Source organism: Schistocerca piceifrons, chromosome 8, assembly GCF_021461385.2.
Source record: "Schistocerca piceifrons isolate TAMUIC-IGC-003096 chromosome 8, iqSchPice1.1, whole genome shotgun sequence".
In the NCBI taxonomy this organism is placed as follows: domain Eukaryota; kingdom Metazoa; phylum Arthropoda; class Insecta; order Orthoptera; family Acrididae; genus Schistocerca; species Schistocerca piceifrons.
In genome coordinates, this window is record NC_060145.1 from 162,830,582 (window position 1) to 162,855,520 (window position 24,939).

The window sequence follows — 24,939 nt, forward strand, 5'->3', positions numbered from 1 at the left end:
TTGGATTGCGTGTACAGGTACAGCTGCCCATGCAGCTTCAACACGTTACCACAGTTCATCAAGAGTAGTGACTGGCGTACTATGACAAGCCAGTTACTTGGCCACCATTGACCAGACGTTTTCAGTTGGTGAGAGATCTGGAGAATGTGCTGGCCAGGGCAGCAGTCGCACATTTTCTTTATCCAGAAAGCCCGTACAGGACCTGCAACATTTGGTCGTGTATTTTATTTTCCTGCTGAAATGTAGGGTTTCGCAGGGATCGAATGAAGGGTAGAGGCACGGGTCGTAACACATCTGAAATGTAACGTCCATTGTTCATAGTGCCGTCAATGCCAACAAGAGGTGACCGAGACGTGTAACCATGGCACCCCATACCATCACGCCGGGTGATACGCCAGTATGGCGATGACGAATACACGCTTCCAATGTGCATTCACCGCGATGTCGCCAAACACGGATGCGACCATCATGATGCTGTAAACAGAACCTGAATTCATCCGAAAAAATGACGTTTTGCCATTCGTGCACCCAGGTTCGTCGTTGAGTACACCATCGCAGACGCTCCTGTCTGTGATGCAGCGTCAAGGGTAACCGCAGCCATGGTCTCCGAGCTAATATTCCATGCTGCTGCAAACGTCGCCGAACTGTTCGTGCAGATGGTTGTTGTCTTGCAAACGTCCTCATCTGTTGACTCAGGGATCGAGACGTGGCTGCACGATCCGTTACAGCCATGCGAATGAGATGCCTGTCATCTCGACTGCTAGTGATAAGAGGCCGTTAGGATCCAGCACGGCGTTCCGCATTACCCTCCTGAACCCACTGATTCCATATTCTGGATCTCGATCAACGCGAGCAGCAATGTCCCGATACGATAAATCGCAATCGCGATAGGCTATAATCCGACCTTTATCAAAGTCGAAAACGTGATGGTACACATTTGTCCTCTTTACACGAGGCATCACAACAACTTTTCACCAGGCAACGCCGGTCAACTGCTGTTTGTGTATGAGAAATCGGTTGGAAACTTTCCTCATGTCAGCACGTTGTAGATGTCGCCACCGGCGTCAACCTTGTGTGAATGCTCTGAAAAGCTAATCATTTGCATATCACAGCATCTTCTTCCTGTCGGTTAAATTTCGCGTCTGAAGCACGTCATCCTCGTGGTGTAGCTGTTTTAATGTCCAGTAGTGTACAAGCATGCTTCAATGCAATAGAACGTACTACTAGGTATTAGAGGTTCTGGTGTGTACAGCAATCTGGACCACCACCTCTGAAGGTCTCGCTGTATGGTGGTACAACATGCAATGCCATGTGTGGTGTTCATGAGCAATAAAACGGGCGGAACTGAAGATTATGTTGATCTCTATTCCAATTTTCTGTACAGGTTCCGGAACTCTCGGAACCGATGTGATGCAAAACTTTTTTTAGTGTTGTACAAAAGTCAAGATAAACTGGAGTTGGAGTTGATGAATTATAGTGAGAGTCCCTCCCAAAACTATCTAGGTACTATTCCTCTGCTGTTTCAGAAGATTTTTCGATGTTTGTTGTGCGCAGGTGGCGAAAGCCAAATAAGTAGTTCCACACCTTATTGAGTGCGATGCATAGTGTCAGGGGTAGGGTACTTTTTATACACATCGTAAATAAAATATAGCGTGTATTACAGTTTACGAGTCTCATTATAGTATTTTCAGATCGGTGTGGTGCGATATTCAGCTTGGGGATATTCATTTATAGTGACAGAAGAAAAGCGTCTCATTTACCCAGCAGCGACTCGTTATAACTGTCATGACGTATTGTACGGATTTTATGTCTCCTGGCTGCTTTCACAGTCCCATGACAGCGCAGTAAGATCAGCGAGGCACGGCGGAGGTGTGACTGTACTGAGATAACAGCGATAAGACTGTACAGTTAGCGCGGCGCGGTCCTGCAGACGTGCTCAGTTGCTGCTGAAGATCAAAATGCTCTCCATTGATGCTGGTCCTTATAGCAAACAACTATAAGCAGTATGGCATGAAAAAGTGCAGAACGAGATAGATAAGGTACCATAACACATTAGCCACTCGGTGGAAATGAGCGAAAGTGCCAGAGCATGTGCCCGTCGTGCACAGGTAGCTGGACGTCACAGGACGTGAGATCAGTGTACTGTAGGGCCAAATGTTGCTGACCTAGCAACACGAGGCAACTGAAGTACCGGGAAGATACAGTGTGTGTATGTGTCAGTCAGAGAGCAGGACGTGAGATCAGTGTGACTGTAGGGCCAAATGTAGTTGACCTAACAGCACGAGGCAACTGAAGGAACAGGAAGAGACAGTGTGTGTATGTGTCAATCAGAGAGCAGTTACGGTGCAAAGTGGTGTTGTTGTTAATTGTTACATGGCCTGGAGACAACATTAGGATGACCTCACTCGGAGAAGAATCATCGGGAAACTGGAAGAAGGACGAAGTATGGCAGGGAGCGTTCTGAACAACAGGCTCTGCTGCCCGAAGGAGAGGAGGTAGTCGACCACGGCCAACTGCAGCGGCAGATGACCGTTATACTGTGCGACATACAAGAAGGGACCCACGTCAAACAGCAAGAGCAACTGCAACCACTTTTAATAGGACTGCAGTATCATGCTCCTCACTGACACCGCCATTTTATGGGGGCGGCCACTTTGCCCGACAACCAGTATATGTTGTGTTCCGTTGAAGCCCGCACATCGGCGGCAGATTTCCAAAGGTGCCAAGAGCATAAAGACTGGACAGACGAGAAGTGGGGTCACGTGATATTCTCGTATGAAAGACTGAGTAGTGAGTCTGGACGTGGCCTCATATGACGAGAGCTAGGAACATGTTATGCATCGAGGAACGTGTGTTGGTGGTCCAGGTCATATGATTTGAGGAAGCCTGATGTTGGATGGGCGTACATACATCCAAATCTTTGAACATGGTACACTCCACGGTGAACATTATTGTGGCACTATACTCCTTCCTCGCGTGCACATATTCAGGGGAGCATTTGGTACTGACTTTATTTTTATGGATGACAATGCGAGACCGCTTCGAACAGTGTAAGTGGCGGAGCTCTTGGAACGAGATGTTCATCTGCGAATGGACCGGCCAGGCAGTTCCCTTGAGTTAAATCCCATCGAGCACATATGGGATGCGTTGGCGAGACGTAGTACAGTACTTCCACACGCACCAACGACCATCCAGCAGTTGTGAGCCGTGCCGATGGAGGAACTGAACGCCTTACAAGAAGAATTCTTTACCATCCTTGTAGCCAGCATGGGACCACGTTTCAGAGCATATACTGCTGTCAATGGAGATCAGACTCCTTACAAAAACACTGTCCCGCCTTTTGTAATGTCCAGCAAACCATCATAAATCGCAGTTATCGTCTCTGAATAATAGTGTCACTTATGTTCGTCTCATTGCGTATTTCCTTCAGTTTCCTACTGTACTGTACCATAGCGCGTACGGGTCAAGTTTCATCAAGCTATGGCTCTTATCAGTGGCACAGCATGCGAAAGTTATTTTCGTCCTTACGTTTTTCACGTCATTATAACACACGCACACACACACACACACACACATACTCATTATATGTATATATATATATATATATATATATATATATATATATATATATATATATATATATATATATATATATAGGGTGGTCCATTGATCGTGACCGAGCCAAATATCTCACGAAATAAGCGTCAAACGAAAAAACTACAAAGTATGAAACTTGTCTAGCTTGAACAGGGAAACCAGATGGTACTATGGTTGGCCCGCTAGATGGCGCTGCCATAGGTCAAACGGACATCAACTGCGTTTTTTTAAAAATAGGAACCCCATTTTTTATTACATATTCGTGTAGTACGTAAAGAAATATGAATGTTTTAGGTGGACCACTTTTTTCGCTTTGTGATAGATGGTGCTGTAATAGTCACAAACATATGGCTCACAATATTAGACGAACAGTTGGTAACAGGTAGGTTTTTTAAATTAAAATGCAGAACGTAGGTACGTTTGAACATTTTATTTCGGTTGTTCCAATGTGATACATGTACCTTTTTGAACTTATCATTTCTGCGAAAGCATGCTGTTACAGCGAGATTACCTGTAAATACCACATTAATGCAATAAATGCTCAAAATGATGTCCGTCAACCTCAATGCATTTGGCAATACGTGTAACGACATTCCTCTCAACAGCGAGTAGTTGCCTTCCGCAATGTTCGCACATGCATTGACTATGCGCTGATGCATGTTGTCAGGTGTTGTCGGTGGATCACGATAGCAAATATCCTTCAACACACACATCCACGCCCGAGGCAGGATTCGAACCTGCGACCGTAACAGCAGCGCCTAGGACCGCTCGGTCACAGCGGCCGCTTAGGGATCTTCCACACACAGTGACTGAGGTCAGGGGAGCCGCCGTCGAATGGCCGTCGAATTGGATCAGCGACACCTCAAAAGCACTTCGCGGACAAGCGTTCATGGTGGAGCTCCTAATATGTTACAATGCACAGGTTCCCAGTAGTTATGTTACCGCACAGCAGATTTTGATTTCACAGGTATGCACTTTTGACCAGACAAATTTTATTTTGGTTAGTGGTTTGTTTTTATTTTATAGTAAATTTTTTATTTTAACTTTCATAATGTTTTTCTTCCTTAGCCTCCTACTCATGTCAGCAGATACGCAGGTGGTGCAAAATATACACTCTAACACAAAAACGAAGCGCTACGGACGAATTATCGAAATGGGATATCGACAGGTATGATGTACAGACAAACAAGTGATTACAGTTTCAGGAAAATTGGATGATTTACTCAAGATAAAGACCTTCACAAATTGAGCAAGTCTATAACGCGTCGGTCCACCTCTGACATTATGCAAGCAGTTATTCGCCTTGACATTGATTGATAGAGTTGTTGATGTCATCCTGAGGGGTATCTTGCCAAATTCTATTCAACCAGCGCGTTAGATTGGCAAAATCCCGAGCTGGTAGGAGAGTCAGTGCTACGCTCCAAACGTACATTCTCAGAAATTTCAGGCCTATATTTGATACTAGTAGACTGCTCATGGCCAGGAACACCCTTTTTGCCAGTGCTAGTCCGCTTTTTACGTCCTCATTGCTCCGTCCGTCATTGGTTATTTTGCTGCCTAGATAGCAGAATTCCTTAAGTTCATCTATTTCGTGACCATAAATCCTGATGTTATGTTTCTTGCTGCTCTCACTTCTGCTATTTCTCATTACTTTCGTCCTTCTTCGATTTACTCTCGATCAGTTCCACTCCTGAACCTTTCTTTTATTTCCATCATTGCTTCTTCGATGTACAGATCGAACAGTATGGGTGGAAGACTACATCCCTCTCTTTCATCCTTTTTAATCCGAGCACTCCGTTCTTGGTCGTCCACTCTTATTATTCCCTCTTGGCTCTTGTACATATTGTCTGTTACCCGTCTCTCCCTGTAGCTTGCCCCCATTTTTCTCAGACTTGTAAACATCTTGCACCATTTTACATTGTCGAAGGCTTTTTCCGGGTCGACAAATCCAAAGAACGTGTCTTTGGTTATCAACCGCAACGTCAGAATTGCCTCTCTGCTTTCTAAAGCCATACAGAGCCCCTTTGGTTGCCATCCGCGGCGCCTTACATCGACGGCATTCTACGCCCATTTTCTTTCCCTTCATGGCGAGCCATACTGGGCTTACATTACAGCAAGATAACGGCTACCTGCACTCGGCGAGAGTTTCTACTGCTTGTCTTCGGCTTACCGCACCCTATCTTGGCCAGCAAGGTCGCCGGATCGATCCCCAAATGATAACGTTAGCAGCATTATCGGAAGGGCTCTACAACCAGCTCGAGACTTTGACGACGTGACGCGCCAGTTGGGCATAATTTGCCACGGTATCCCTCAGGAGGACATAGAACAACACTATTAATCAATGCGAAGTCGAATAACTGCTTACGTAAGGGTCAGGGGTGGACCAACGCATTACAGACTTGCTCAATTTTTTTTGGTCATCAGTCTACTGACTGGTTTGATGCGGCCCGCCACGAATTCCTTTCCTGTGCTAACCTCTTCATCTCAGAGTAGCACTTGCAACCTACGTCCTCAATTATTTGCTTGACGTATTCCAATCTCTGTCTTCCTCTACAGTTTTTGCCCTCTACAGCTCCCTCTAGTACCATGGAAGTCATTCCCTCATGTCTTAGCAGATGTCCTATCATCCTGTCCCTTCTCGTTATCAGTGTTTTCCACATATTCCTTTCCTCTCCGATTCTGCGTAGAACCTCCTCATTCCTTACCTTATCAGTCCACCTAATTTTCAACATTCGTCTATAGCACCACATCTCAAATGCTTCGATTCTCTTCTGTTCCGGTTTTCCCACAGTCCATGTTTCACTACCATACAATGCTGTACTCCAGACGTACATCCTCAGAAATTTCTTCCTCAAATTAAGGCCGGTATTTGATATTAGTAGACTTCTCTTGGCCAGAAATGCCTTTTTTGCCGTAGCGAGTCTGCTTTTGATGTCCTCCTTGCTCCGTCCCGTCATTGGTTATTTTACTGCCTAGGTAGCAGAATTCCTTAACTTCATTGACTTCGTGACCATCAATCCTGATGTTAAGTTTCTCGCTGTTCTCATTTCTACTACTTCTCATTACCTTCGTCTTTGTCTGATTTACTCTGATACCATACTGTGTACTCATTAGACTGTTCATTCCGTTCAGCAGATCATTTAATTCTTCTTCACTTTCACTCAGGATAGCAATATCATCAGCGAATCGTATCATTGATATCCTTTCACCTTGTATTTTAATTCCACTCCTGAACCTTTCTTTTATTTCCATCATTGCTCCCTCGATGTACAGATTGAAGAGTCGGAGCGAAAGGCTACAGCCTTGTCTTACACCCTTCTTAATACGAGCACTTCGTTCTTGATCGTCCACTCTTATTATTCCCTCTTGGTTGTTGTACATATTGTATATGACCCGTCTCTCCCTGTAGCTTACCCCTACTTTTTTTCAGAATCTCGAACAGCTTGCACCATTTTATATTGTCGAACGCTTTTTCCAGGTCGACAAATCCTATGAAAGTGTCTTGATTTTTCTTTAGCCTTGCTTCCATTATTAGCCGTAACGTCAGAATTGCCTCTCTCGTCCCTTTACTTTTCCTAAAGCCAAACTGATCGTCACCTAGCGCATTCTCAATTTTCTTTTCCATTCTTCTGTATATTATTCTTGTAAGCAGCTTCGATGCATGAGCTGTTAAGCTGATTGTGCGATAATTCTCGCACTTGTCAGCTCTTTCCGTCTTCGGAATTGTGTGGATGATGCTTTTCCGAAAGTCAGATGGTATATCGCCAGACTCATATATTCTACACACCAACGTGAATAGTCGTTTTGTTGCCACTTCCCCCAATGATCAATGTATGAAGCTATCCTCTCGAATAAAGCATCCCGATTTTTCTGAAACTGTAATCATTTGTTTGTCTATAGATGCACATCATATCTACCAATTTCCGTGATATTTGGATAATTCAATTGTGGTGCTTCCTTTTTATTGTCAATATATATGTGTATGTTTATATACTATAAAAAATGACGGTATATATATTGTCGCAGAAGAAGCTGGGTAGCACTGTCGTGTAGTGGTTATGATACTAAACTGTTGCATGGAGGGTCGTGCGTTCAAAACCCACGTGGATCGTACAATTTTAATTTATATATTTGATTCGAGTACATTCCAAAAGTATCCAAAAACTCAAGAAACATAGTACTGGAGTTTTCTGTAGCTGTATATATACTGTATGTGTTCTGGCTGGGGGCAGTTCGCTCCGCGCTCTTGTATGTGCAAGTGCTGAATAAACCTTCGTTAAGTGAAGTTAGTGTTCGTCATTCATCTAATTACACCTTCTTCTAAGTGACTATATATATACAGCGTGGTCCATTGATAGTGACCGGGCCAAATATCTCACGAAATAAGCATCAAACGAAAAAACTACAAAGAACGAAACTTGTCTAGCTTGAAGAGGGAAACCAGATGGCGCTATGGTTGGCCCGCTAGATGGCGCTGCCATAAGTCAAACGGATATCAACTGCGTTTTTTTTAAATAGGAACCCTCATTTTTCATCACATATTCGCGTAGTACGTAAATAAATATTAATGTTTTAGTTGGACCACTTTTTTCGCTTTGTGATAGATGGCTCTGTAATAGTCACAAACATATAAGTACGTGGTATCAGTGCGGATGGTATTTGCTTCGTGATACATTACCCGTGTTAAAATGAACCGTTTACCAACGGCGGAAAAGGTCGATATCGTGTTGATGTGTGGCTATTGTGATCAAAATGCCCAATGGGCGTGTGCTATGTATGCTACTCGGTATCCTGGACGACATCATCCATTGCCCCTGAATTTGTACACAGCAGGTGCAGAACCGATGCATCTACAATCATTCGCAGGGGTCTGCCAAACCGTTCAAATGGCTCTAAGCACGATGGGACAACATCTGAGGTCATTAGCCCCTAGACTTAGAACTACTTAAACCTAACAACCTCAGATGTCCCATCGTGCTTAGAGCCATTTGAACGGTTTGGAAGATCCCTGCGAAAGATTGTAGATGCATCGGCTTTGCACCTGCTGTGTACAAATTCAGGGGCAATTGGCCATTATCCGGAAACAGCCATCGATTGGCTTCAGTCCGCTGTGTTGGGTTGCGATAGCGATGGGGCAAGTGAGATGGACGTTTTCCACATTCGGTGCCTGTAGCGTCGCCTGTTATCGCTGATGGGACAACGGCTTCCAATTAGATCGCTCTGGTTAGTTGACAGTCACCTGACAAAACGGAAAGCGCAGGTGGGCAATGTCGTTAGCACGCCGCTTCTGGGATCTGGGGAGGCGAGCCGGTCCAGATTGAATATGCAGATTAAGGTCAAGGACCGGTGTGCTGATCAACCTGGACGTGGTTTTTAGGTGGTTTACCACATCCGCCTAGGTGAATACTGGGCTGGTTGCAACGTCCCGCTTCAGTTACACGACTCGCTAACATATCGAAAACGTTCTCAGACTTTCATATGAATCATACTAGAAGCATAGAGGTGGGGTTCACAAATTCCGGCCCGGCGGTGAGGGGCGGGGGGCGAAGGGGATAACATTGTCAAATTCTGAATAAAAGCTGACCCCGCAAAGACATGGCATAAAAGCCTGGAGAAAGAACAAAAATGCCTAAAATATCACGGTCTGCGAGTACATTCACATCAGGCGAGGCGGCAGAGTGTTTATGGCAATGGACTCGCAGTCCTTTAAGGCAAATGTGCAGATTGTTATTTTACAAAATAAGGTCGCCTATTTATTTCTCCACTCTTCTCCGGTTGTAGCGTTTGCTTTGATGTGCGGAAAACTTGATAAGTATCAGCGACAAGATAGTTGCGACAATCAAAATTCCGCCCTGGTTGCTGATGTTTCCGTAGCCACACAGGTAAAACCACGCCGTGCCAGCAGCCTTGGAATGTTTAATAAATTCCCTGCTGTTTTATTTTTAGCAAAAGTTCCAATACAAACTATAACAAATATCAGGTTACTAATAGCTTGAAAGTTGTTAAAAGAAGAATATAGATTATTAAAAAGAATTATTTCTTTTAAAATCTCGGCCAACTGTACAACAAAGTACTTGACTCTTTGAGTATTATCATTTGCCGAAAAACATGTCAACATCTCGAACCGTTTACCACGTTACGTTGGTCGCCTTACACATCTGCGTAAAACAAAATAAAAGCGTGAATTAATAACCATAACTGTTTCATTAATTTTAAAGTCCCATTGAAGAACCATAATTTTAATACTCAGTGTCGGTCACTGTAAATACCAATATCGTCATGGTTGAGATAGACAAAGACATTTCATCAACGCCTTACGTTAACATGTATTGTATCCGTTACCTTGAACGGTTACCTTCCCCGTTGTTATCTTTTTTCTCTTTATTCCAGTCTATGTTAGAACGTGCCGGTTGCGTGTGTGCCAAGGCATCTCATATACGCGCTGCTTACCCGCTTGGTAAGGATTCATTGAAAGGGGATGGCCCGAAGTTAGTATTTGATTGATTAGGCGATTATCACATTAAGATTTCGCAACGGATAATGTGGGGGATGGCTCAAGCAGCCAAGTGGGCAAGCAACTAAATACGACGCTCTAACATGATCTATATTCTCTGTCCGTGTTGATTTTCATTCCCGCCAGATTATCATGACTTCAATGTAGTACTAACATTGTTCTCTACACATGATGAGGATCTTACGATCAGTCACTGAATCCATGAAATTAAATTCACATGACATTTTTATTATTTACCCAGAAACTTTATGAATATTATAACCATTTTTTTACTCGCTACTTAAACGATCTCATAATTGCAATTAACTGAGCAAAGACGAATAAATTCTATCTTATCTAGCGCTGAAGGTGCCCATATTATCAGAAATCTATTCAACACTCTCTCTCACTGAAGGTACTTATAACATCAGAAATCTGGTCTCGTTTATACTATCGTGCAGTAGGAAGGGGAGGGATCTACGTTGCTGCATCTGTAGTCTGTCTGCTTGGGCAGTGGTTGAAATTTGCACCCCAAGTTGTTACTCGGACCGAATCGTTATGAATTAATGAACCGCGCTTCGTTTCCTCAATGGTCACTCTCTCCATTACTTCTCAGCACCGTTCACTTAGTCAAAATTATAGCAAAGATTCGTGGCGGGAAAACGGGAGAAACAAAGCAGACACAAACATGTCTCGTATACACAAAAAACAATTCCTTTAAAAATAAAACATCTTATAAAATTTGGCACACGCAGATTAACAATTTACGGCGTCCTCACCTTAACTATTTTCAAGAACTAAGTGGTAGCTCCCTGGCCGTGCAATTCGACAACGCGTGGGTAATCGACAACAAGACTTTTTTTTTGTACTCACCCCCCTGTTCATTGTTGTTTTTAATCTATACAATTATTCACATGCACAACCTATTATTTACCAATCAGTTAAGACATGGAGCCTCATGTTGCTACTTGCAGATGGGGATAGTCATGATCAAAAGATCCGGGCCCAAAATTTATGAATTTGCCAAAAAATTACGTCACACGCTTAGAGCCTTAAGTAACTCACACAAAACACACGTATATCCTAGCACATTTCACACGGAATCATCGACTAAGTTTCTCGTCAGCAGTTACGAACATGTGTTAAGCTAATTAGGCAGGGTGAGGCCCCGTGTTACTTTAGCAACATCAGTAAGAAATTTAAAATTGCAAAACGCTGTTGCTAAAAGTGGAACTATATGATTTTTCATTCTTTTGCTGCATTCGTGTGCTGAAGGCACTAACTGATTGCATTACTACAAATGGATAAGTGAGCCTCCACGCTCACTTATGGAAAAAAAACCCTAACTGAAAATCTTAATTTTAGAGGTAAAATTTCTCAAAAAATGAATGGTCGCGACGGCATGCTAACTATTTCCATCCTGAAAAAGAGCGGATTAATTACACTATAATAATTATATCTTATGCCACAAAGAATATGGCGGCAAAGACGGAGATCGTCCTCGACTCCCTCCGCTCAGTTCAACAGCTTCCCCCAGAGTATCCCTGTCATGGCGGCCCTCACCGGTCGTTCTCCTCCGTCCTGGAGGGGTGGGGAATCTGTTACCAACCCCGAACTACCCCTAGCAAACAAGTGCATCATCGCTGCCTTTACCCCAAATTTATGTTGGCCCTAACCAACCTACAAAGAGACCACATCTCTGCCTTGCCACTACCAGCAGACGAACTCTTAATACAAACTCAAAGTTAATTAACCCAAGGCAACGTAGAAGAATTAAGGAAAGGAAGTGCATTTATGTAATTATGAACTAAATAAACAGGTAGTCCATTTCTTCACTCGAGTTATAACATTTCATGAATTTGGAAAAACGATGAAAGTATATCAAACATCTATTCAATATAATGTGACGGAACAAGCTAATTATAATGAGATGGAACAATCTGTTCCCTCTCAATCTGTTTTGACTTTGTGTTAGTGAATGCCTGTCTGAAGCAAAATTCAGCGTAAAATTTAATAAGGTACTAAATGTTTGTCCTATGTTTTCTGGTAAGATTTTTCCACGTTTTTTTTCCCGAATCTATTTCATTTCCTTTTTAATGCGTTTATCGGAACTTAACACAATTTTATCTTTCAACAGGTGCACCAACTTCAGCGAATTCAGTTGTGCCAAGAGCCAAGAAAGGTGAGTACATAAACAAGTACCTCTCAGGATTAACCTACTGATAGTTTGTGACCTAAGGCATTTACCCGCATTTTACATTTGATACGTATCCTTCCTGTATTCAGTCAGTGCACCTTCAACATATACACAACGGTGTCAAAAGTCATGGGACACCTCTTAATATCGTGTCAGAGCTTCTTTTTTCCGTCGTAGTGCAACAATTGACATGACGTGGACTGAACAAGTCGTTCGAAGTCTCCTGCAGAAACATTGGGCCACGCTGCCTCTGTAGCCATCCAAAACTGCAAAAGTGTTGTCGGTGCACGATTTTATGTACGAACTGACGTATCGATTATGTCCCATTAAGTGTTCGATCTGATTCACGTCTGGCGATCTGGGTTGCGAAACCATTCGGTCGAACTGTCCAGAACGTTCCTCGAACCAATTGCGAACAATTATGGCCCAATGACATGGTGCATTTTCATCTATTAAAATTCCGTCGTTGTGTGGAAATGTAAGTCCATGAGTGGCTTCAAATGGTTTCCAAGTAGCCGAACATAACCTTCTCCAATCAATGATTGGTTCAGGTGGACCAAAGAACCCAGTCCATTCCATGTAAACACAACCCCTTCCACTTTGGGACAACCAACAGCTTTCACAACTTAGCTCCATGACTTCGTAGCGTCTGCATTACACTCGAACCATACCATGAGTTCTTGCCAACTGAAATCGAGGCTCATCTGACCAGGTCACGGGTTTTCAGTCATCTAGGGTCCAATCCATATGGTCAGGGGCACTAGAGATGCGCTACAGGCGATGTCGTGCTGTTAGCAAAGGCACTCGCGTCTCTCGTCTGCTCCCGTAACCAATTAACGCCAAAATTCGCCGCATCATCCTAACGGATACGTTCGTCGTACATCCAATATTGATTTACGTGTTTATTTCGTAACTTATTGTTGTTGTTGTTGTTGTTGTTGTGGCCTTCAGTCCTGAGACTGGTTTGATGCAGCTCTCCATGCTACTCTATCCTGTGCAAGCTTCTTCATCTCCCAGTACCTACTGCAACCTACATCCTTCTGAATCTGCTTAGTGTATTCATCTCTTGGTCTCCCCCTACGATTTTTACCCTCCACGCTGCCCTCCAATACTAAATTGGTGATCCCTTGATGCCTCAGAACATGTCCTACCAACCGATCCCTTATTCTGGTCAAGTTGTGCCACAAACTTCTCTTCTCCCCAATCCTATTCAATGCCTCATCTAATCTTCAGCATTCTTCTGTAGCACCACATTTCGAAAGCTTCTATTCTCTTCTTGTCCAAACTATTTATCGTCCATGTTGAACTTCCATACATGGCTACACTCCATACAAATACTTTCAGAAATGACTTCCTGACACTTAAATCTATACTCGATGTTAACAAATTTCTCTTCTTCAGAAACGCTTTCCTTGCCATTGCCAGTCTACATTTTATATCCTCTCTACTTCGACCATTATCAGTTATTTTGCTCCCCAAATAGCAAAACTCCTTTACTACTTTAAGTGTCTCATTTCCTATTCTAATTCCCTCAGCATAACCCGACTTAATTCGACTACATTCCATTATCCTCGTTTTGCTTTTGTTGATGTTCATCTTATACCCTCCTTTCAAGACACTGTCCATTCCATTCAACTGCTCTTCCAAGTCCTTTGCTGTCTCTGACAGAATTACAATGTCATCGGCGAACCTCAAAGTTTTTATTTCTTCTCCATGGATTTTATTACCTACTCCGAATTTTTCTTTTGTTTCCTTTACTGCTTGCTCAATATACAGATTGAATAACATCGGGGACAGGCGACAACCCTGTCTTACTCCCTTCCCAACCACTGCTTCCCTTTCATGTCCCTCGACTCTTATAACTGCCATCTGGTTTCTGTACAAATTGTAAATAGCCGTTCGCTCTCTGTATTTAGCCCTGCCACCTTTAGAATTTGAAAGAGAGTATTCCAGTCAACATTGTCAAAAGCTTTCTCGAAGTCTACAAATGCTAGAAACGTAGGTTTGCCTTTTCTTAATCTTTCTTCTAAGATAAGTCGTAAGGTCAGTATTGCCTCACGTGTTCCAGTGTTTCTACGGAATCCAAACTGATCTTCCCCGAGGACGGCTTCTACTAGTTTTTCCATTCGACTGTAAAGAATTCGTGTTAGTATTTTGCAGCTGTGGCTTATTAAACTGATTGTTCGGTAATTTTCACATCTGTCAACACCTGCTTTCTTTGGGATTGGAATTATTATATTCTTCTTGAAGTCTGGGGGTATTTCGCCTGTTTCATACATCTTGCTCACCAGATGGTAGAGTTTTGACAGGACTGGCTCTCCCAAGGCCGTCAGTAGTTCCAATGGAATGTTGTCTACTCCGGGGGCCTTGTTCCGACTCAGGTCTTTCAGTGCTCTGTCAAACTCTTCACGCAGTATCATATCTCCCATTTCATCTTCATCTACATCCTCTCCCATTTCCATAATATTGTCCTCAAGTACATCGCCCTTGTATAGACCCTTTATATACTCCTTCCACCTTTCTGCTTTCCCTTCTTTGCTTAGAACTGGGTTTTCCTCTGAGCTCTTAATATTCATACAAGCGGTTCTCTTTTCTCCAAAGGTCTCTTTAATTTTCCTGTAGGCGGTATCTATCTTACCCCTAGTGAGATAAGCCTCTACATCCTTACATTTGTCCTCTAGCCATCCCTGCTTAGCCATTTTGCACTTCCTGTCGATCTCATTTTTGAGACATTTGTATTCCTTTTTGCCTGTTTCATTTACTGCATTTTTATATTTGCTCCTTTCATCAATTAAATTCAATATTTCTTCTGTTACCCAAGGATTTCTACTAGCCCTCGTCTTTCTACCTACTTGATCGTCTGCTGCCTTCACTACTTCATCCCTCAAAGCTACCCATTCTTCTTCTACTGTATTTCTTTCCCCCATTCCCGTCAATTGTTCCCTTATGCTCTCCCTGAAACTCTGTATAACCTCTGGTTCTTTCAGTTTATCCAGGTCCCATCTCCTTAAATTCCCTCCTTTTTGCCGTTTCTTCAGTTTTAATCTACAGGTCATAACCAACAGATTGTGGTCAGAGTCCACATCTGCCCCTGGAAATAGCTACAACAAATATGCCTCTGTTCATCTGTGAAAATGGACTAGACAAGCAACCTATCAGTAAACGGAATCTAACCTGCATAACACTGTGTGCATGTTTTGTGAGTGTCAGTTTCTGTGTCATTTAAGCCCTCAACAGATCGTTACGTGAAAAACTTAATACTAACATTTGGATAAGCTATCTGACTGCGTCTTTGAATATGAAAAACTACAGGAACAAACGAACTTGTAACAACTAATACCTAAGCTATCTGACAGAATTTTCAAGTGATATAGAATATGGCTTGTGCAACGGAATTTACTGGATTAGAGTGCATGACACGTTGTGGTGTGTCAGTGTCTCTGTTTTGGCTCTACGTTTTGCACTCACCTCTTCAGGTGACTACCTTTTTCCATGTGGTTTACAGCAAATTGCAGCAGCATGCAGCAGTAGCGGCTAAAGCTTATTTGCTACTGAGAATGAATTTAATAAAAAGGAGTTTGTTTGGGTCCTGTTAACTACTACATAACCTGTGAGAAGGAATTTCATAAATTAAGTCTATTTAAAACATCAGAAACCAATAATACATAATGACTGACAGTTACAATGACACAGGTATCAATAATGGCTGAGTGGCAGATTAACAAATAATTTCAATTTCGAAGTTACATTGACATTTAATAACCACAGCACATTATTTAGATGTGGAGAATAAAGGGTTAGGCTCTTGATTGTTAGTCCGAGTTTGCAATAATCCCATGTTTTGCTTGTCAGTTAAAGAAGCCTTATCCTCCAAGTAACAATAATTATTCTCCACATTATCACTGAGAAATGCTCTCAGTGGCAGGAAGCAATACCATTCAAAGCAGAATTACATACTGATTCCATGACAACATGTAATAAAGTTGAATATCAATGCTGTCAGAACCTGCTAACATGGAGTTCTCCGTTAAAAGCGAGAAAGTGCGGAAACGGATGCAAATAAAAGTGAAGTAGAATAAAAGCAATACAGTTACATTGCATTTAAATCGAGCAGTTCACACGCATATTCGTAAGCAGTAATAAATATACGTAATTAAACAGAACACCATGCAACTAAAGCAGCTTCCGTTTTATAAGAAACAAAAACAAATATGGATTAATTTACCCCACAAAATATTACGGATGCGAGCAGAATGCAATCAGAATACGAGCAACATATTTACAACACATTGCAAAGACTGCAATACACACGAGAAATCGTATTCAGCAGCACAGTGTGATGAAACCAACTGCAGTTAACTACGAAACAAAAACAAACATAGAAGACTAAAAACCAGCCACAAAGAAAACGAGATGAAGGACTGACCAACTTGAAGCGCTCCAAGTGGTCTGGCAGCGAGTCAAGACCGTGTTACCGGAAGTTCCTGAATGAGTTTCACCACCGCACCTTATGCTGAACTGATCCATTTTCATACACTCATTTCAGACATCAGATCTCAACATTGCACAAGGGTAATGCTGACAGTGGTGACCCGATGTTCTCGCCGCCACGGAGAGTCGATGCTCTTGTGCTTATTTGCTGAGTCGGTGTAACACCGATGAAATACACAACTGGCCATTAAAGTTGCTACACCACGAACATGACATGCTACAGACGCAAAATTTAACCGACAGGAACAAGATGCCGTGATATGCAAATGATTACCTTTTCAGAGCATTCACACAAGCTTGGTGCGGGTGGCGACACCTACAACGTGCTGACATGCGGAAAGATTCCAACCGATTTCTCATACACAAACAGCAGTTGAGCAACGTTGCCTGGTGAAACGTTGTTGTGATGCCTCGTGTATGGAAGAGAAATGCGTACCATCATGTTTCCGACTTTGATAAAGGTCGGATTGTAGCCTATCGCGATTGCGGTTTATCGTATCGCGACATTGCTGCTCGCGTTGGTCGAAATCCAATGACTGTTAGCAAAATATGGAATCGGTGGGTTCAGGAGGGTAATACGGAACGCCGTGCTGGATCCCAACGGCCTCGTATCACTAGCAGTCGAAATGACAGGCATCTTATCCTCATGGCTGTAACGGATCGTGCAGCCACGTCTCGATCCCTGAGTCAACAGATGGGGACGTTTGCAAGACAACAACCATCTGCACGAACAGTTCGACGACATTTGCAGCAGCATGGACTATCACTTCGGAGACCATGGCTGCGGTTATCCTTGACGCTGCATCACAGACAGGAGCGTCTGCGATGGAGTACTCAACGACGAACCTGTGTGCACGAATGGCAAAACGTCATTTTTTGGATGAATCCAGGTTCTGTTTACAGCATCAAGATGGTCGCATCCGTGTTTAGCGACGTCGCGGTGAACGCACATTGGAAGCGTGTATTCGTCATCGCCATACTGGCGTATCATCCGGCGTGATGGTATTGGGTGCCATTGGTTACACGACTCGGTCACCTCTTGTTCGCATTGACGGCGCTTTAAACAGTGGACGTTACATTTCAGATGTGTTACGACCTGTGGTCCTACCCTTCATTCGATCCCTGCGAAACCCTACATTTCAGCAGGATAATGCACAACTGCATGTTTCAGGTTCTGTACGGGCCTTTCTAGATACAGAAAATGTTCGACTGCTGCCCTGGTCAGCACATTCTCCAGATCTCTCACCAATTGGTCAATGGTGGCCGAGCAACTGGCTCGTCACAATATGCCAGTCACTACTCTTCATGAACTGTGGTATCGGGTTGAAGCTGTACCTGTAGACTCCACCCAAGCTCTGTTTGACTCAATGCCCAGGCATATCAAGGCCATTATTACGGCCGGAGGTGGTTTTTCTGGGTACTGATTTCTCAGGATCTATGCACCAAAATTGCGTGAAAATGTAATCACATGTCAGTTCTAGTATTATGAATTTGTCCAATGAATACCCGTTTATCATCTGCATTTTTTCTTGGTGTAGCAATTTTAATGGCCAGTAGTGTACCTATCAGGGTCTCCTCCTTGCAACATCAAACAAACAGAACACCAGTATCTCAGTACACAATTATATAATTACAGCATATACCGAGTGGCTATAATTAAAGTACAGCTACTGCCAGAAGACCAGTGCAGTCTGTAATTACTGTATGGCAACGAGACTTGGTAGATATGGTAATGCGTTAAAGCGGAACCGATTCACTCTGGAAAAAATAGGTCCTATTCTAGCCACCAGGTGAAAATCTCCCGCTGTAGGTCTTCTCGTCGATGTCTCTGGTGCTCAAATTGAACAAATTGTGTAAGCAGCAGCTAATAATGAAATCAACTTTATGCCTTTCTCATTTGCTTAACATCTTTATTTCACGTTCTGTGCCTAGTCCCCCTACATATACGTTTTTCATGCATCTACAGAGCCAGATGTGCACATGGTAGCCAAAACTGGAACTTTTTTTTCAGTGTACATCTGTTCCACATTAGCGTATTTACCATGTTCGCTGCCATACGACAATTGCAGCCCACATTGGACTTTTATTAGTAGCTGCACTTTAATTACACTAAGGTGGCAAAAGTCATGGGAGACCTGCCAATACCGTGTCGGACCTCCTTTTGCCGGGCGTAGTGCAGCAACTCGACGTAACATTGCTGAGGTGTCAGGTCAGAGGGGTGTTCTGAACACAATTTTGACACAAAGCAGGTCAATAGGCTGTGGATTGGAAGGGGTAGACTAACAATAGAACAGTGCATCACCACTGACTAGACACTCATTTATTGAACACATAAGTCAGGTATTACCCCAGGTATTACCTCAGTACAAATTACAAAATAATATTCTTTTCCTTTAAGTCACTCAAACATTTAAACAGGCAAATAGCAATCATTTAACTGAAAGACTTTGAAGAAAGCAAGACTAGAAAATTTGAATGACGAGTTAAAATCATATTTAAATAGGCTCTGACCGAGCACCTATTTTAAAACGAAATACTTCCTTTAAGCAACCAGCGATAAAAATTAATTACATAATCCTCAACAACCATATTACGTCCAAGACATTTAAGATTAAACAATAATATATAACATCAGAGAGCTGCAGTCCCAAGTTTTAAGCAGCACGTTTCAGATGGACTGCACTGCAACAGTACAAAATAAGTCCCTCAGAGGATCTCCCCACACAGGAAGTTATTGCCGCAATCGACAAAATATCAACATCATCCCATGTACAGACCTAAAACAAACTAAAAGCTCTGTTAAGTTTGGTACAGTTAATTCCCTTTCAACATAACATACATCACAAGTCGAGCCCTAGGACGGCACCGATACCCCGCAATTTAGCACGCGAAAATCTACGGCGATGCACTCATCACGTATCCTTACAAAATCCAAGATCAGAGAGTCGGCTCCCCAATAGGGGAACATTTAACCACGCGCAGCGTGCGGGTTTGCGGGATGCTGATCTCGTCCTTAACCTCAACACCAGTTCAAATACTAGTCAGCCTACAATCTTGAACCACCATACACATTCCCTCAGTTACTGCATAGAAAGCCAATGTGATAGGCAAACAGACCAGCATATGATAAAAGCTTAAGTAATTTCCTTACTAGACAACGCTTATGAATAGTAGCCGTAATTCTTTTTAAAACTTGAGCACACGCACAATCAAAAGACAACACCGCCAATCATAAGGACAGTAGCACATAAGCAAGTAGCAATGGTAACTTCTGCTTAGATTGGGTACAAATCAGCGCGTGATTTAACACACCAGAGAACAGTCTTTACAACATAACCATCAATACAATAGCAAATTACTCACACGTGTACTGCTCCAGGATTTCGATTCGCAAAGCCATAGACAAAACGTGGAGAACGTATCACTTAGACCAACATAATGGTGCTCCTTCAGTTACCCCAAATAACTGACTACCTTAGTTGCAGAGCAAAGAACCAGACCTAATGAAACCACCACAGTTTTCGCCTCTAAATTGTCACAGTACAAGTGAGACTCAATCACAAATGTAATTTTATATCACCAGTTCCCGTATAGTCAATACAAGCGCTTGATTTTCACCCGCTTATAACGGCACGCAGCAACATCGTACGGAAAAGAGCGTAGACACAAGTTCTTACCAATTCTCTTCTCCGAAAGCAGCCACCGTAACTCTCGGGATCCACTGGGACATCCAATGCAAAAATCGTTACTCCTTCACACAAATTACAGGACGCCCGCTTCCCGCTGCTTACTAGGGCGCCTCCCGTTCAGAGCCAACTTGTATATTTCCATGCGATAGGTCCCACACTCGCTGCGTCAACCCGACAACCGTCTTCACCACGTCCCGGAGCACACCCCCCCCCCCCCACCATAGGACCGCGCCTCGTTACTCCTCCCGTAGGCCCCAGAGGGCGCTGCTTACCGCCCTGACCGTAGCAGGAAAGATAAACCACCAGAGGGGCACTATCGATATGATCCGCCACGGCTCAATTGCCTCAAGAAGGCGCTGAGAGTTCTCTGCAGAAATATTGAGCCATGCTGCCTCTATAGCCGCCCATAACTGGGCTGGGAAAGTGTTGCCATTGCAGGATTTTGGACATAACTGATCTCTCGGTTATGTCCCATAAATGATAGATGGGATTCATGTCGGGCCACGCGGGGTAGCCGCGCGGTCTGAGACGTCTTGTCACTGTCCGAGCGGCCCCCTCGTCGGAGGTTCGAGTCCTTCCTCGGGCAAGGGTGTGTGTGTGTCGTCGTTAGCGTTAGTTTAAGTTGATTAAATAGTGTGTAAGCTTAGGGATCGATGACCTAAGCAGTTTGGTCCCATAAGACCTTAAATGAATTTTATCCATAGTGGATGCTGTTGAACTCCGTGACTATTCCTTTATAGGGTGTAGAAAAATTTCCGCTAACAGTCACAATAGAATTTTATTTATTTGTCACATGACCGGTTTCGGGCTTGCACCCATCCTCATGTGTTTATACATTCATGTACATGTTTATATTGCTGGAGATCACTGTATAAATACAAAAAAAAGTCATTTGCTGGTGACTAAACAGATACAAGTAGGACAATTGTAAGTGACAAGGCAGCATTTGTCGAAAATATATCTTCACTTACATAAAGATGAAGCATCATTATTATAGTTCCGCTGTGATGACAGTTTTTCCACTTAGTTGCACAATTATTATCATTTTCACGTCCATGCAACCAAGTTGAAAAATTGTCACCACAGCGTAATTATAATAATGATGCTTCAACTTTATGTAATTATATATTTTCGGCAAATGCTGCCTTGCCACTTACAATTGTCCCACTTGTATCTGTTTAGTCACCAGCAAATGATTTTTTTGTATTTAAACAGTGATCTCCAGCAATATAAACATGTACATGAATGTATAAAAACCTGAGAATGGGCGCAAGCCCGAAACCGGTCGTGTGACAAATAAATAACCTTTTATTGTGACTGGTAGCGGAAATTTTCTACAACCGATAAGACCTTACCATACATTTCCTATTTTTCCAATTCTTGTCGGGCGATATGGGTTCCCAAATAATTCTCTCGAATTGTCCAGAATGTTCTTCAAATTGTGAACAATTATGGCCCAGTGACTCACCGCATTGTCGTACATAAAAATTGTATCGTTGTTTGGGAAAATGAAATCTACGAGTGGCTGCAGGTGGTCTCCAAGTTGCAGAACATAACCATTGCTACTCAGTGATTGGTTGAATTGGACCTGAGGACCCAGTCCATTCCGTGCACACGCAGCCCACATCATTATGGAGTCATCACCAGCTTCAACAGTGCCTTTTTGACAACTTGGGTTCTCGGCTTCGTGGAGTCTGTGCCACACTCGAACTCTACCATCAGCTCTTACGAGCTAAAATCGGAATTCATCTGACCCGGATACGGTTTTCAAGTCGACTAGGGTCCAACCGATATGGTCGAGAGTCCAAGAGAGGTGCTGCAGGTGATGTGGTGCTGTTAGTAAAGGCACTTGCGTCGGTCGTCTGCTGCCATAAGTAATTAACGCCAAATGGTTCAAATGGCTCTGAGCACTATGGGACTCAACATCTGAGGTCATCAGTCCCCTAGGACTTAGAACGACTTAAACCAAACTAACCTAAGGACATCACACACATCCATGCCCGAGGCAGGATTTGAACCTGCGACCGTAGCGGTCACGAGGTTCCAGACTGAAGCGCCTAGAACCGCACGGTCACACCGGCCGGCTAACGCCAAATTTCGCCGCTCTACCCTAACGGATACGTTCGTCGTATGTCCCACATTGATTTCTGCGGTAGTTTTACTCAGTTTTGCTTGTGTGTTAGCACTGACAGCTTCACTCAAACGCCGTTGCTCTCGGTCGTTAAGTGGAGGCCGTCGGCCATTACGATGTCCATGCTGAGAAATAATACCTGGAATGTGGTATTCTCGGCATACTTTTGACAATGGATCACGGAATATTGAATTCCCCAACGATTTCCGAAAATGCGATGTCCCATGCGCCTACTGGCAACTACCATTCCGGGTTCAAAGTTTGTTAATTTCTGTCGTGCGACCATAATCACGTCAGAAAAATCTTCTAATAACTTATCTGAGTACAAATGATAGCTCCGGCAATGCACTGCTCTTTTACCACTAGAAGGACCGAGGAGCCAAATTGGCCTCTTTTCGATCTTTTCATTTGTTTTCTGAGCAAATCGTAAGTTCGACTGACTTGATATTTTGTGATTTTTCATCAGTCATATGAAATATTAACCACCGCCTTTTGGAGTGTCCTATTTTTATTAGGTTGTGAAATATGAAGCTTACCACCTAGAAGGACGGCGGGGCCAATTTGGCCCCTCCTACATTTCTCTGTATTTGGAGGCTACTTCTTTGCAATACTGCATATGAAATCACATCAACTGTTATCCCTTTGTTGTTCAAATATGCGACAACAATGTCATGCAATTCAGAGCTGATTGTTGGTTAGTTGACGCAAGGATTTCAGTTATTGTCTGTTGTGACGGTATCTGAGAGTCGTCCCTGCAGTCATGAGCTACGAATACAAGAAGCGGCTAACATACGCTGAAATACTAGTAGAAGTGAGACAAATAGAAGATGAAAGTTCAGGTGAAGAATTTGAGTTTTCCAACTGCGATCTGGACAATGAAGAAAATGTAGTAGTTCCAGTGTGTGCAGATGAAGAATGTGATTCGTGCAACGAATGTGATGATGTGAACACAGCCCAGGGGAAAATGAAGCTTCTACATCCAACATGCCTTCTGATGATCCAAATTCTAGCTCTATAAGATCAACAACCCGGACAACATTTGCTTCCCCCGGAAGTCAGTCAAAAACTGATATTGGGCAACCTACTGAAGAAAAAGAAACAGCAAAAGATGGAAATGTGTGGAAAATTGTACCAGTGGGTTCTAATGCAGGTCAGTAATATTTCTGCTCTTTGTGTAGAGTTTTAGTTCGGAAAATTACAAGAACAGATATACTCATATAATATCATTACATTACACCTTCTAAAAATTCTGTTCTTTTTTCATATGTTTTCAGGTCGTCTACAAGCAGGAGAGCTCAGGACCGGCATCATATGCTAAAAGGAAAATTCGAAGTGGGAAACTTCTTAGTGCTTGGCGTTTAATTTTCAGTGCTTCCATGATGCGCCACATCAAGCACCATACTGAAGCTGAGGCTCGTCGTCGAACACAAGACGATTCCCGGACAGTAGACACTGAATAACTGGATGCTTTTGTCGCCGTAATGTATGCAAGAGGAGTGTATGGGGTGAAGAACTTTCCTCTCAAAAGCCTATGGTCAACAGTATGGGGTCCTCCGTTTTTCAGACAAACTATGGAACGAAACTTATCGAAATAATGAAGTATATGAGGTTTGACACCAAGTCCACTAGATCTGAACACCTCAAGGCTGACAAATTTGCTCTTGTCTCAGATACTTGGAATGCTTTCATAGAAAACAGTGCGTCATGCTATAAAGCAGAACCTTATCTTACAGTTGATGAACAACTTTTGCCGTCCAAAACAAGATGCTCATTCACACAATATATTGCAAGCAAGCCAGATAAGTTTGGCATAAAATTCTGGTTACTTGTAGGTGTTTCTAGTAAATACATACTGAATGGATTCACATACACTGGTGCTGATCCCCTTCGACCAGCTGACCAAGGCGTAGATGAAAATGTTGTACTTAGGCTAATGGGACCATACTTAGGCAAAAGTTTGAATTTCACTACTAACAGTTACTTCACTTCGCTAAGCCTTGCAAACCGTCTGAGGGCAGCATCCACAACTTTAGTAGGTACTTTGAACCGTAATCGAAGGGAGGTGCCTCCTGCTGCAAAGACCAGAAAACAACCACTCCACTCGACTGTTGTGTATAAGAATGATGATGGAATAACACTAGCAGTTTATCAAGGGAAAACAAATAGGAATGTTTTGTTACTGAGTTCACTTCAATCTCATGTATCCAATAGTCAGAAGAAGACTCCTGAAACAGTGCAATTCTACAATGAAACAAAATTTGCGGTCGACGTTGTCGATCAAATGACAAGGATGTACGCCACAAAAACCGGTACAAGACGTTGCCCAATGCATGTATTTTAC

The 24,939-nt window shown here is 43.0% G+C and overlaps 1 long non-coding RNA gene across 1 annotated transcript in view; it reads left to right on the plus strand.

Annotated features, from left to right (window-relative positions):
- LOC124712508 overlaps positions 1 to 24,939 on the plus strand; it is a 198,584-nt gene that overhangs the window by 60,111 nt on the left and 113,534 nt on the right. The window contains exon 2 of the long non-coding RNA XR_007005583.1: positions 12,228 to 12,272. This is a non-coding gene — a long non-coding RNA (uncharacterized LOC124712508). The remainder of the gene's footprint in view (positions 1 to 12,227; positions 12,273 to 24,939) is intronic.